The following is a 14,560-nucleotide window of genomic DNA, read 5'->3' as shown; positions in this document are numbered from 1 at the left end:
GTGTGACATTACGATATTCGCCAAGCACATCTTTTAGTGGCTGCAAAATAGTATCAAATACTGTAATTCATTTATATTCACGGTAGCAAAATTTCATGGTCTGAGAAAAATGGACATGTTCACGGAACTTTATGTTCACAGTGGCGACAGGTGCAGGAAAAAGAAAGTCCAGGAATTAATTGTTAACTGTAATGATAAGTTCACGGTACAGAAGTGACAGTGAAAACTGTGAACATAACAGTACAGTGAAAAAATCAGTAGTATAGTCTTGGTAGAATCCATTTCCTGGCAGTTACCATTTTCTACTCGAAATGGCGTAATAAAGGACACCAACAGAAAAAAAGAAAGCAGGACAAAAACGCCTGAAAACACACCAGAGATACATGTAAGCCAAGGCCTATGGAAAGTGACACTGCGTATTTTGAAAATAGCAGATACAATGGAAATGTACTGCGTCTGATCAAGTGTGTGTATGATTCATTAAAATTTTAATAATGGCAAGACTACTGACAAAGTATCATATTTTAAAATATGATACTTTGCCAGTAGGCTATGTATTTCCCCTGGAGAAATATAATTAACAACAATATTATTTTCTTGGTACAAAATCATGTATTATAATGTACATCAAGGATGTATATATTACCTGTCTTGTCCGTTGTAATCTGTAATTTTTGTTCGGAAACTCTTTCAATTCAGGGAGTCTCATCCATGATGTAAGGTTTGCTTTTTGTAGTCACGAACAAAGAACATCATCCTGATGGGATGTTATGCGACATCGTGACAGCGTCGTAACCACGCGAAATACAACCATTTGGCTAATTTCGAGTCGGCTTCTTCCTGAAATTCTGCCGAACAATATGAGCTCTGATTGGTTGCTGGAATGCCCAGGATTTCTTGGAAAATTGGGGAATTTCCGACGAACTGGTGGAACATTGGGAGACTCTGACGTCAGACACAAGTCACCCATTACATGAAGAGGCACAGGAAATGCCATCTCCGGATTTTCGAGAAAAACTGACTCGAAATTTGCTGAGGGGAATTCTATGTGCTGTTGCATTCGTCCCGCGGCAGGGCGTGTTACGATTTTGATGTCGTACATCTAGAATTCTAAAGCAGACTTACAGAAAGGGCTAGCTTGTAACTGGGCAGTGTACAAAAAGAACAGTTACAGTGTCTCATTTACCTGCGCTAACAGATGTAGCTGTGGGGTACACAGATTGTAAGACAAAGTTTTACATGTATACGATTCATGCACGGACGAGGTTGATGACTCTCATATTCGGCGAAAAGCTGTCGACTTGCAAGTTGAAATATATGGTTTCAAAGACCATTTCTAGTTATTTTAGGTTGTTATCTTAAAAATGAAACGAACTATACAAATTGCATACTATATAGACAAAACTCTTATGAAACAAGATGGGCATTTTAGAACTATAACATTACAGATATTTCTGTTTGTAGTTAGTGACCCCCCCCCCTCCCAAAGCAAAATCTGGGTTTCCCTTGTCACTTTATTTTTATCTCAAAGAAACTTTATTTTTAGCACGGAACTTCTAAATTTAGCATAGATCTATTTAGATTATGCTCTGATTCACTCCATCTTATCTATTTTCGACTTAGGAAAACATCCTCGGTCCCTCTGAAGAGAACCATCTGTTGCGTTTGGGTGCGACCTGGTGCGTGTGGCCGCGTTCTGGGACGAGAAGTGTTGACTTCTGAGGCGACTTCCCAGCTATTTTTGGCGGGAAACCGGACAGGTCCGGTCTCAAATGTGTCTAAACAAACATACAACCCATCATCGGCTGCAAGGTGGCCAGAAAAGTGGTCGTCCACGGTTTGACCTAGTTCGGCCTTAAGCTTGTGGACGATGATGTACAAAATGACTAACTGGTGGACGTACCGACCACTAAGTATCTGATACCAGCCCAGAAAAGAACAAGAAACAGTCATGCCTTCAAATACCAGAGTTATCAACCAAGAATTGAGGTGTTCAAAAACTCGTATTTCCCAAGAACTATCGTAGACTGGAACTCGCTGTCACCAAGAACAGTAGGGGTGTCATCACTAGAAAGCTTTAAACACTCCTGCAATTTAATGTGCAAAGATTGTGGGTAACAGGTCGTTAGGTGTGATATAGCTAGCTGCCGCCACGCCGCGTGCCTGCGAAGCTGGTGTGTTACACCGAAGGGCGGTTATACTGGCTATGCCGATACAGAAGCTGGTGTGTTACGCCGAAGGGCGGTTATACCGACTATACCGATACAGAAGCTGGTGTGTTACGCCGAAGGGCGGTTATACCGGCTATACAGATACAGTAGCTGGTGTGTTACTCCGAAGGGTGGTTATACCGGCTATACAGATACAGAAGCTGGTGCGTTACGCCGAAAGGCGGTTATACCGGCTATACAGATACAGAAGCTGGTGTGTTACACCGAAGGGTGGTTATACCGGTTATACAGATACAGATACAGACTGGTGTTAGGTGCCACAGGGTGCCAAGTCACATTCGACATACGATCAGTTGACGGCAAGAATCTGGGGGCATTCTTGGTAACATCGTGGGTCTGTCTTACACATGTTGTAGGCCAGAACATCCTTGTAACAACAATTAGAAAACATGCCCCCAACCCATCCGATACACCGCTACGATTTGGCGGCATTTTTTTTCTTTTTTGGGGGGGAAGAACGTATCAATCCTTATGATGACCCAAAACAACACCTCTATTGTAATGTGTCTGTTTTTCAGGGCTAGTTCCGTGTCTGTCCTCACAATAACCCAGAAATCACTGCAGCACGTGTAAAAACAAGTGTTACAACTTCAGCTACTGTAATTCCTGACTTTTTTCACAGTACTTTTATGTTCACTGTTTTCACTGTCACTTCAACTTATCATTACAGTTAACAAATAATTTCTAGACCTTCTCCTGCACCTGTTGCCACCGTGAACATATAGTTCCGTAAACATGTCCATTTTTCTCAGACCGTGAAATTTTGCTACCGTGAACATAAAGTGAATTACAGACACACATTAATCCTCAAGCAGATGTAATGAGGATCCGGTTTTAGTTTTACATGTTTTTTAATTTTGTGCCCGCAATTAGCCCTCGGAGCCGGCAAAAGTTTAAATTGCATATTCCCCATTGCACGCACACACAGCGCAGCTACAAGGTTTACTTCATTGAAACAACACGACCCGTGAGTGACATATAGAGGTGGCTTACATCGCTTTCTCTGAAAGTCAGCGCTCTTATGTGGGCCACCTGCGTGGGTGAAACTGTACATGCTACAACTTACATGCTAAAACGCACGTAGCCAAAATGACTCGATTGGTACACTCGTGATATATCACTTCTGGTATGTCCTGGACTCCAAGTGTGTGTGTCTCAGATTCGCAACCTGTTATCCACCTTAAATAAATCCACGCGAAAGCCACCGTGTCAACTGTGACCCTCACTCAGGTGTAGGGACTGACACGGTCATCCTACTCGGACAATCTGTATCTGTATATTTGTACATGAATCTGTATCTGTACATGAATCTGTATCTGATTGCAAATAAAGATCTCGAGTGATTGCCATGGAGAGATTTCACTTCTGTCTGTACTCGGGGGGTTGTGCCTATATATGAAAGCTCGGCCAAAAGCACGATAGAAAAACCTGCACTTTGTGGCCATTCTGTTTTGATCTCCAAAACTAGCCTCCACCAGGTCTTCCTACGGAGGTGCGGATCGTAGAATTAGCCTTTGAAGCCTGGTAGAGGCTAAGCATAAGTAGCAACAACACCGTGGGATGGTCTCGTTTGCAGCCGTGCTTATAGAAATGTAATCCCAAACCTTCAAAGTCTTTGTCTGTCTTTATAACATAATGAAAAATATGAGCATCGCCCGAAGGGCACTGACGATGACGTCAAACCACCGGCATCAAAGTTCCTCAACAATTGTATAACTGACAGCGCTTTCACCTGGATATAAAGAAATCTTGTTACAGTTTTCTGGTTCTATCAATTGAGACTTTAATTGCAATTTGTCTGCACAATGTAAAAACATGATTGCCACCTCAAGCGGTTTGTGCGAACGGTGTTTGACGTCAATGATAGCCGAGAAAAGCCTCCGGCTAAAGAGTAAGTTGCTGAGATCCTGAGATGTTACGAATACTTCATTACCAGGCTCTACGTAAATGCGGTAATACGCCAATCTTTAAAAGAAATCACCGTAAGAAACGGGTCGCATTTCCTGCCCTTTCAAATAAAGAACTTTTAAGTCTCTTAAGTTTTGCAATAATCACGTTGGCATTAGCTATTATTTTTCCTAGTAGCCAGCGGCGTATTGGGTGTTGGATACTTCATCGTATTTCCTGCTTTTCTTTCAAATAAAGATCTTTTAAGTCTTTTAACCTTTATGTTTTGCAATAATCACGTCGGTACCTCACAGCATTAGCTATTATTTTCCTAGCCAGTGGTGTATTGTGTATTTCCTGCTACTCTTTCAAATAAAGAACTTTTAAGTCTTTTACAAACACGTTTTGCCACTAATCGTATTGGATACTAGTTTTATACGTCATCACCTCACAGCTTTAGGACTCTGCTGTATGGTTCAAAGGGATGAAACTGTTCCTTTCTGAATTTGAGAAAATAGGTGCGGTTTTTGCGTAAATCTTGCGACTGAGACTTATGCGTTTGCAAAAAAATTAGTGTACAATACACGCATGTGCATTACAATGTTCAATTCAAGGATAGCTGGGTTTTAGTGCTGAAAACCATTCCCAACTTGTTTTAGGTTAGTTACGCTGCTCTCTTAGAAGATATCAAAGTTACAAGTTGACAAAGTGGGCGTAATTTCACGTAAAAGTTATGAACAAAGTAGGCGTTCTTTGGCGGCGAAATGATGACGTCTATACTGAAAAGACGAAAGATGTTTTTATGTTGTCAGATCACACGGAAAATTGAATGGGAATTGCCTTTCATGTAAGATTCCACATCAAACCAATTAAAATGTTGTTTTCGGTAGATTGACCCAATTAAAACTTCTCTTTTTGATGTCGTCACATCACACAGAAATTGTTATGACGACTTATGGGTTTTGTCATCCATTGAAGATTCCACATCAAACCAATTAAAATGTTTTGTTAAGTAAAGTGACCCAAAGAAAATATATCAAAGGTATTTTTGACAATGTCACATCAAACAGAAAACTGCTATGGCGATTTTTGGCATTCATATAAGATTCTACGTCAAACCAATTAAAATGTTGTTTTTAGTAAAGTGACCCAAATAAAATACATGAAAGGTATTTTTTATGATGTCACATCACACAGAAAACTGGTATGACGAATTTTGGCATTCATGTAAGATTCTACGTAAAACCAATTAAAATGTTTTGTTAAGAAAAGTGACCCAAATGAAATATTTCAAAGGTATGTTTTGACGATGTCACATCACACAGAAAACTGGTTTGACGACTTTTGGCATTCATATATAAGATTCTACGTCAAACCAATTAAAATGTTGTAAAGAAAAGTGACCCAAAATGAAATATCTCAAAGGTATGTTCTGACGATGTCACATCACACAGAAAACAGGTATGACGACTTTTGGCATTCATAAAGATTCTACGTCAAACCAATTATGATGTTGGGTGACCCAAATAAACATCGCAAAGGCCCTTCACTTATATGGAAGAAAGGCCGTACAGTGAAAATTATTCTCTTAATTCGAAGTAACGTGCGTCATCCGCAACTGCCACTTTTACCTTACTCATTTTCTAAACTTCTCTTACTCAAATTGGTTTAGATAAAATAGACAAAGAGAAATTCACAACAAGTTATCTCATTTTGCAATGACGTTATATGTATGCGCTACCGATTCTATTGAGGTTTACATGGCAAAACCAAAATTTACTAACGATTATGATACCTAGATTCTATGATAGCAATGATTTAACAGATCGTATCGTTTCAGCATTATTCACAGAAAATCACGAGGTCAGTGAAATGTTATTCCGCAAGCAGAAGTCTCGGTAGGGTGGCAGTAGTTCTTTGAAACTCTTGTTTGGAGAATAGGACAATGTAGCCCTGGCTGCTCTCTACAACTTTTGCGAGGTTTCGGTCGGTTGGCGAGGTATGGGTGTAGTTAGCCTCCATAGCATGCCAAAAACTGGGGGTTTTGGGGGTCTTCAGGGCCTTTGGGAGGTTTCATGTGCTATTTTCTGATTGCATATAGACAACATAGTCGGCCTGGTTGAATTACCCCCGTTAGAACTGGGCTCTTCAGAAAACAGCCGAAGACCACCAAACCCCCAGTTCTATAGGCCTGAGAGGTTAGGGTGTAGTAGTATCTATGATTTCCCACTCATTCCCCTCGACCGAAACTCCAGCTTGCAGAATAGATCAATGTATCTCCTGCTCTCCACAGCTGAAAACATCTGGAACGGATTAGATCCTATCCTTTACTATGTGGGAGTTCTTGTCTGAAAGTGGATCAAGGACATGTAAAAATAGCCTCCCGGTGAGAGATAGTGAACCTGACAGAAATCGAGGTCAACGACAGCACAATGTACCGAAGTGACACGGTACTGTAAGGTACATGTACTGGCTGGGTAACGTACACTTTAAGTTTCAGCTCAGTGCCAACAAGAAATAGCAGGTTTTACGCCTTGGCCAGACTTAGCGCTTAGTATCAAAAATTAAGATCTCTGGAGACAGGTGGTTGCCAACAATTAGTACAACCAAGGCGATGGTTTGTTGTCGTATTTTCGACAATACCAGTAAGACAGATCGTGAGCAATCCCTAAGTAGGTGACCGTTTTCCGTCAGCGACATCGCATTTTTGCCTCACACATGTCAGTATGCCATGGAGTAGGGCTAATTCAAACCTACTACAAAACGACCAGAATTTGTCAACAATTTGAAAGTCAGGTTGTAGGCCCTGAAGTTGCTTTGGACAAGAAGGTTCAAACCTCATTGCTTTGGGTGCCTTTAAGAGCTAACACTCAAAATGTTGGTTCTCAATGTGCAAACTGGGGCAAGGGTGACTCCCTTCTCAAACCACGGTTACATAAACAAGTTTCTTTCAGGGGAAGGTCAAAGAAGATCCGTCTGCCCGGTAACGGGGACATCTCACGCCCCGATGGCTCCTGTCTCCTAGTCTGGACATCTTCATGTTAGCCAGGAAGATGCTAGCCTCTACCAGGCTTCGGGAAGGTTCTGTCTCCTAGTCTGGAACTCTTCATGTTAAACAGGAATCTCCTAGCCTCTACCAGGCTTCGGAAAGGTTCTGTCTCCTAGTTCATGTTAAACAGGTTCTGCTATCCTCTACCAGGCATCGGGGAGCGCTGGAAAGAGTAGAATTGGGCCAAATAGGTAGATGATAAGCCAGGGGAGTTCGTCCGCGCTAAGAGTACAATTTGCGACCTCTCCCAGCTAACCTGGTGTAATAGGTCTGTAGCACATGTGCCGAAGACTGGTCTGTGTAGTCCCTGGAGCCGAGGTGCTGGCCTGTGTAGGCCCTGGGGCCGACAATCCAGCCTGTGTAGGCCCTAGCCAAGGTCTGGGTTCCTGATTATTCTCACGTGGACTTGCACGCATTGCCGTCTCAGCTCAGCGGACATTGGCACTTGGGGAAAGATGTCTAGCCGCTGTCTGAGACACTTGTCGACTTAAGTAGACCAAGGCCGGCTAAAATTAGCAAGACCTTCTTGTCGTTGGCAGCCCAACTTGGCTTGAACGTCCCAGAAACTGGTTAGCTAGAGATTAGACTTCCTTGAACTTCTACTGAAAGAAGCCTACATTAGAATTCACCGCATGTAAGCTGTTGTAGCCAGAACCATGTTTTATCCAGAACCATGCTTTATCCAGAACCATGCTTTATCCTGAACCATGCTTTATCCTGAACCATGCTTTATCCAGAACCATGCACCAGCGAATATCGAATTGTCGGTCCCGTCCGTTAAATACGATGGTTCTACAACGGTCGTAAGTTAATAGAACTAACGTAGAATGAACTTACATGTACGACCGATTGCTACATCAGCATGCACCTTGTCACGTGCAACCTTCATGTCCTGTCACGTGCTATACCACGGACTTTGGCCGACCTTGAAGGACCTATTGGCCTTACGGATGGTTACCTTAAGATCTCTCATTCAAGTGTCCAAAAAAACTGCTGAGGACGTTAAAGATGCTTAAAGAAGTTTTAACAGCTTGAAAACCGGATCTTTCAAACTCAGTCATTTAGAATCTTATCTACATCGTTTGTAACACTTTACAAATGTATATTCACGAAGTGACAATACCAAAATTGTGACAGAAGGTTGCTGGTAGTATCCTGGGCTGATTTTTGGGTACCACCTAGAAAGGACTCATCTTAGGGGTTGTTTCTAGGCTGTTTTAAACGCCTAAAGTATGTAATACTGATGCAAATATGCTAAAGTGGGCAGTAGTTCATGTTAATATCATACAAATTGCTTTATTCGCAGTATCTCCAGTTTTGCCAGGTCTAATTGAGTATCTGACCTTTGCACACACTGTCCCTGACAACAGTTCAGCATCCAGGCGAGTCCAAAGTCCTTGCTCCTTGACTGATCTGTGTTTAAAACGTCTTCCGGTGAGAAACGAACGACCTGATGATTTATCTTCGTGACAACTGCGATGTCCTCGAGGCCTGTCCAAGAAACCATCCTAGACCGACGGTCAAGGAGGGCTATTAAATCTTAGCCAGGTTCGGACTTTGGGAGACCGTCGAGAATCTAGGTCAAAAACGTGATGCAACGATGATCCCGAGAGAGAAGGCCCATAGGTTCCAGCTGTGTGGCAAATTGGAGACCAGTGTAGCAAATATGTAGCAAATATGAGACCAGTGTGACAAAAATGGACCCTAGGATGTACAGTTTGATGACACCAAAGTTCCTATAAGTACCAGTTCTACATTTCAAATATTCTTTACATTTACAATAGTCTTCATTTCCTGATATTGACTTGATTTTTGACAAAGATTTTTGTTCTTGCCGCGGCTGCAGATCGTGACTTAGTCAGAGATCAACCTTGATTCCAAATAGTGAGTTCCTTCCTGCTTGGCTCAGTTACATGTAAAAGCACCAAACGCAATTTCAGCGGAGTAAAACTGGATTTTCAGTCAATTTTATTGCTTTAATCGATTTTTTTCAAGAATGTCCGGTCCAAGAAAAGCAATAAACATCATATAATGCGGATGTACGTATGCATACATGTCTCATCGCGTGATCGAGATTCCTGACATGCAAATTGTTGATATTGTTGATACTCTTAAATGCATATTTGAAAATATGTTTAAAGAATTTCCGATTAAAACAAAACCTATCAACATCATATTATATGAAGACAGGAGTGCTTACGTATGTCATGACGTCACTGCGTGACATGGATGCCTCAAATATTAATATCATAAAAATGATACAATATCAAAATAAGTGTCCTTCAGTACTAGTGAACACGCCACTGCGTCAACAAATTCCTAGAACACTAATATTTTATAAATATCCAGGCGCCCATTCTACGTTATGTATTGTTACTGAGGAAGCAGGATATACTTAGATATCGTAACAACAGGTAGTGTACGTCAGAAATACATTTCATCTCCGCTCGTGTCTGATATAGCATTTAGGGAATTTGTTTTTATTTGAAACCGGATGAGTCATCTTGGAAAACATGTTGTTTTTTTGTACACATTCTCAGTAGGCGTAAATGTAAGGTGTATTTCATACTGGGTGTTACAGAATAAGAAAGTGTACAAGAAAGTTGATCGGTGCAGTGTAGGGGTGACAGCATTTGTTTGAGGAGAGAGAGAGAGAGAGAGAAGGAGGGGGAGGGAGAGGAGGGAGAGAGAGGGAGACAGGGAGAGAGAGAGACACACACACACACAGAGAGAGAGAGAGAGAGAGAGAGAGAGAGTGTCACTAGGAAAATTAATCGGTTTAACCTTAGTTTACCCAAACCTGTGTCCATGACCTAGATTAGTACCGTCGTCTACTCATAAATCACCCTGGAGGAAGGCCTCGCAAATTTCGGAGTACATAGCCTGTCAGTTTGTATAATACATCAATTGAATTAGCCTCTACCAGTTTTTGGATCGGAAGACAGCGAACATGCCAGGGGAGTTAGTCCGCTAAAGAAGCACAGTGTACCACACACCCCTGGCAATTTAGCTGTCCTTTGGCTGATTTCTACTCTTTCCACCAGATTCCTAAGCCTGGTAGAGGCCGCAGGTTAGTGGTCTTGTTGAAACAAAGTTGATTTACTGTTGTATATGTAAACGTGTCCTTGGCATAACCTTAGTTACAAGCCTGGAATTCGAGACTAAACAAGATGTCTTCCCGATCTCACCTTTGCCCCACATTTGGTGTGCGCAGGCGCAATAAGACTTTCTCTGCAAAGGGCAGATTGTTTGATGAAATACGAGAAAAAGTTGTAGCTGCGACTTAAAAAGCTATTCCTCTATGAATTGTTTATATGACACAGTGTACAAAATAATTCGGTAAACAATTGTTAAACAGTTGATACAGTATGTACGTAGCGAATCTATTACTAGTATCAATTCCCAATAAGCATTTGCTAATCGTTGTTTAAGCTATTGACTAACAGCCACATTCACTGTCGACATAGGTTTTCTCATCTTTGACGTCATGTCTCGTCCACCAATCATCGGCCTTTGTCTAGCTGCGATTCACAGGTGTCATGACGGCCAACTCCTCTCAGCAGGGCCCTCTAGCGACAATGATGCTCTCTGCATTTTAGATGTGGTTTAGTTTAGACTGGTTACCAAACCTACTTGCTCCGGAGTCCTACACCCTCTCCGCAAATATTTGCAGAGAGTAGGTAGGACTTGGGAGATATAAAAGATTTGGTAACCAGGCCAAGTGTAGTTAGCCACGATAGGGTTACTGTTACTTCTGGGTGCTGAAGTATTTTTTGGGGTAGCTGAGCTTGAAAGTAGGTTGACAGCACGTGGGTAGGTGAAGGCCAAATATCACTTAATCTCTAAGCAGATCTTTGGTGGCCGAAAGCCAGTATGAAACCAACAAGACAGAACCAACTTGGCAAGACAGTGTCAAATTGGCAAGACAAATTGGTAGTACATTATCAAATTGGCAGAGCAGTATCCATTTGCCATACGCAGTTTGGCTGGCATAAGAAAGATACCAGTACAAGAAGGAAATCCCGAGACAAAAGTCTAAAAGCACGTCAAACATCAGTTTATTTCTTGACAATAATACATCATACAATGTAAAGCAGCAAATAACAAATAAACTGCAAGGATGGACTATCCTACAATTATAACTACAAAATATTATCAATATCAGTATACTATTTACAATATAGTCATGCATAGATGATTTGGTCTCGCCTTTGAAATGTACGAAACATAAAGAATTGAAATTGACCTAATAGTATGTAGGCGAAAGATGAGTTTGACATTACAGCAAGACATGGAAACTATTGTTCTGTGTATCAGACAGACTCTTTCCAGTCGCCTCCCGAAGCCTGGAAGGGGCTACCAGATATGTACAATCTACGGTGTACCTTCTAATGTCTTACTTTACTCCGTACGTCTGAGATGTTTATAAACTGGAACCAGACGTTAGCTGAGATTGACCATGACATGTTGGCATCAGGGCGCATCCGCCGCCTACTGTCAGGATCGGACCAGAGTTCGCCAAATCACCGGCAGGTGCCTGGGAAATTTGAAAACAAGAGCACGTTCTCAACATGTTAAATGGGGTTATTTAAGTACAAAAACAGCGCTTCCAGCTTTTTGCTATTATTTAGAGTTTGATAAATTACCAACATTTGCCTTAACAATTTGCAAAGAGCAGCACGTTTGAAAATGTTAAATGAGGTTATTAGAGTACAGAAAACAGATCTTCCAGCTTTTTGCTATTATTCAGAGTCTGAAGCATAGTTTGATAAACGGCCAACATACGCCTTAAAAATTTGAACTTGAAAACAGTACGTTTTCAAAATGTTAAATGAGTACAAAAACAGCGCTTCCAGCTTTTTGCTATTATTCAGAGTCTGCATGTAGCAAAGGTTGATAAATTGCCAACATATGCCTTAAAACTTTGAAAAGAACAGCACGTTAAAAAAAACGTGAGATTATTCAAGTATAACAACACTGATTCCAGCTTGTTGTTATTATTCAGAGTCTGTAGGTTAATTTTAAAAGAAAGGTTCATTAAATTCTCACCATATGACTGAAAAATTTTAAACGAACAGCACGTTTGCAAAATGTTAAGTAAGCTTATTCAAGTATAATAACTCTGGTTCCAGATTTGTCATCATTACCCCGAGTCTGTAGGTTAAGGATAAAAGCATAGTTTATTAAAGTATCACCATATGCCTGAAAAAGTTTAAAAGCAACACGTTTGCAAAATGTTAAGTAAGGTTATTCAAGTATGGTAGCACTGGTTCAATTTTGTGTATTATAGTCCGAAGGTTACGATGAAAGCATAGTTTATCAAATTACCACCATATGGCTGAAAAAGTTAAAAAGAACAGCAAAATGTTAAGTAAGGTTATTCAAGTACAATAACTTCGGTCCTAGATTTAATTTTCATTCAGAGTCCAAGGGTTAATGATAAAGCATATTTCATATAATCGCCACCATGACTGAAAAAACCCGCCACGTTTGCAAAATGTTTTGTGAGGTTATTCGAGTACAGTAACATCGGTGCCAATTTTCTTTATCTATTCTTTATCAAGAGTCTGAACTATGAAAGTAAAGTCCATAAAACAACTGTTATGTCACTAAAACAAACATACACATCACCTTTGGCTTTGCAAACGTTTTACAATAGGTTATTCAAGTACAATACCACTTGTTATACCTTTATCTTGTTTGCTATGTAGTCACTGTCTAAATGACGAAAGCAAAGTTCACTAAATCAGCACCTTATCACTAAATACCTTACGTTTGCAAAATGTTGAACCCATAAGGTTGTTGAACTTAAGTCATGATAAGGTTACTAAAGTGCAATGGCACGTCTTCCAACTTTTTTTCGTTTACTCTGTAGTCAGCTCTAAACAATTGAAGCAAAATTTAAAAAAAACTCCGAAATATGCCTGGGAAGAAATGAATTAGGTCTGCTAAATGTTAACACTTAATGTAAGGGTACTCATTAAGTCAAATAAAAGATTTTAGCAGAATTTATGAAATCCCTGCCATATGATGTTTCAGATGTTAAACCTAACGTTATTCAAGTTAAATACTTGTTTAACATGTATTTACATTCTGATCCCACCCAAAAATAACAAATGTATTTGATTACACGTTGCATAAGAACAAAAGCAGGTTTTAAGTTTATGCTATATATAGAGAGTTTTTAGTCTTGATTTGAGGAAAACTTAAGTTTTGCAACACAAGCCGCCATACACTGTATGTGCAATATCTCACCTTGATGTGCAATATTCCTGGTCTCTGTAATTTGTACTTTAGCCGGTCATGTTATATAACATACATGTTTAAAGGTGATATGTGCACGTGGAGCTGTGTGTTGTAAACTCTCGCACGCGTAAAAGTGTGTTAAACCAGTACAATGTCCTCTAAAGACATGGGGGAGGGGAGGGGGGCGTTTCCTTGTAGTTCGACCTTGGCGATGTTGTTCTAACGTAATGTCTTACATCTGTGTGGGATGGTTCGTCGCCCCCCTCCCCCCTTAATCTCCAAACAGATCTTTTGGGGTGGCTGCAGAGACAGTATCAAATTGGTCAGTCAGTATCCATTTGCCAGATTTGCCACCCAATTTTTGGCTGGCGTACAAAAAGGTACCACTACAAAAGGAGAGCTCGATCAAAACGCCTAAAAACAAACCAGAAGTCCAAGCCTCTGCTTGGAGAGTATACCCAAACACCCACCCAACCAACCCCAATTGACACGTGCTCTCTGTGCTCTATGCCCAATTTCTCCTCTAGACACGTGTGACTTGGGGTGACTCTGCCGGGACGACTTCTGTTGTTTTTGGCACGCACGTGGCATTTAAGACTACATGACCTGGAAGATATTGTAAGCTTCCAGAAGCTGGAATAAACTGGAACAAATCAGAAAGGACTGGAAGAATTTGCCTTGGGAAGAAAATCGAAGTGGGATAAAAACTGGAAGAAAGTTACTAGACAGACTCCCGAAGGTAAAACATGTCTACCACTTGAACTTGTCTATACAGACAGTTGGCAAAGACCTGAAATCTTGGCACAGACGAAAAATACGTAATGCAGTATAGTTTGCTACCTCTAAGGATCAGATTAAACGAAATGCATTTATGCATTTAATATGCCAAAATGAGCATTGAATTACAAGACCCCTCTCATTCAAATCACACACACGCACACGCACACACACACACACATATGCACTACTGAACCCAGACTCAACCCTTCTTTCTGTGTACAAAGGTCGAACTGTCTACATGGGCACGCTTCAGGATAACGCACTGGTCATTGTCCACCTGTAACGGTAAACAACAACAGTGGTCATGACGCACTTTCCTATTGACATAACACACAAATGGAGAGAAGACATCCCTCAGATAGCACTG

This window comes from Branchiostoma belcheri, unplaced genomic scaffold, assembly GCF_001625305.1.
Source record: "Branchiostoma belcheri isolate BF01 breed outbred unplaced genomic scaffold, Haploidv18h27 scaffold128, whole genome shotgun sequence".
Taxonomy (NCBI): Eukaryota; Metazoa; Chordata; class Leptocardii; order Amphioxiformes; family Branchiostomatidae; genus Branchiostoma; species Branchiostoma belcheri.
The sequence above is the reverse complement of the archived record's forward strand: the minus strand, read 5'-3'. Positions refer to the sequence as shown.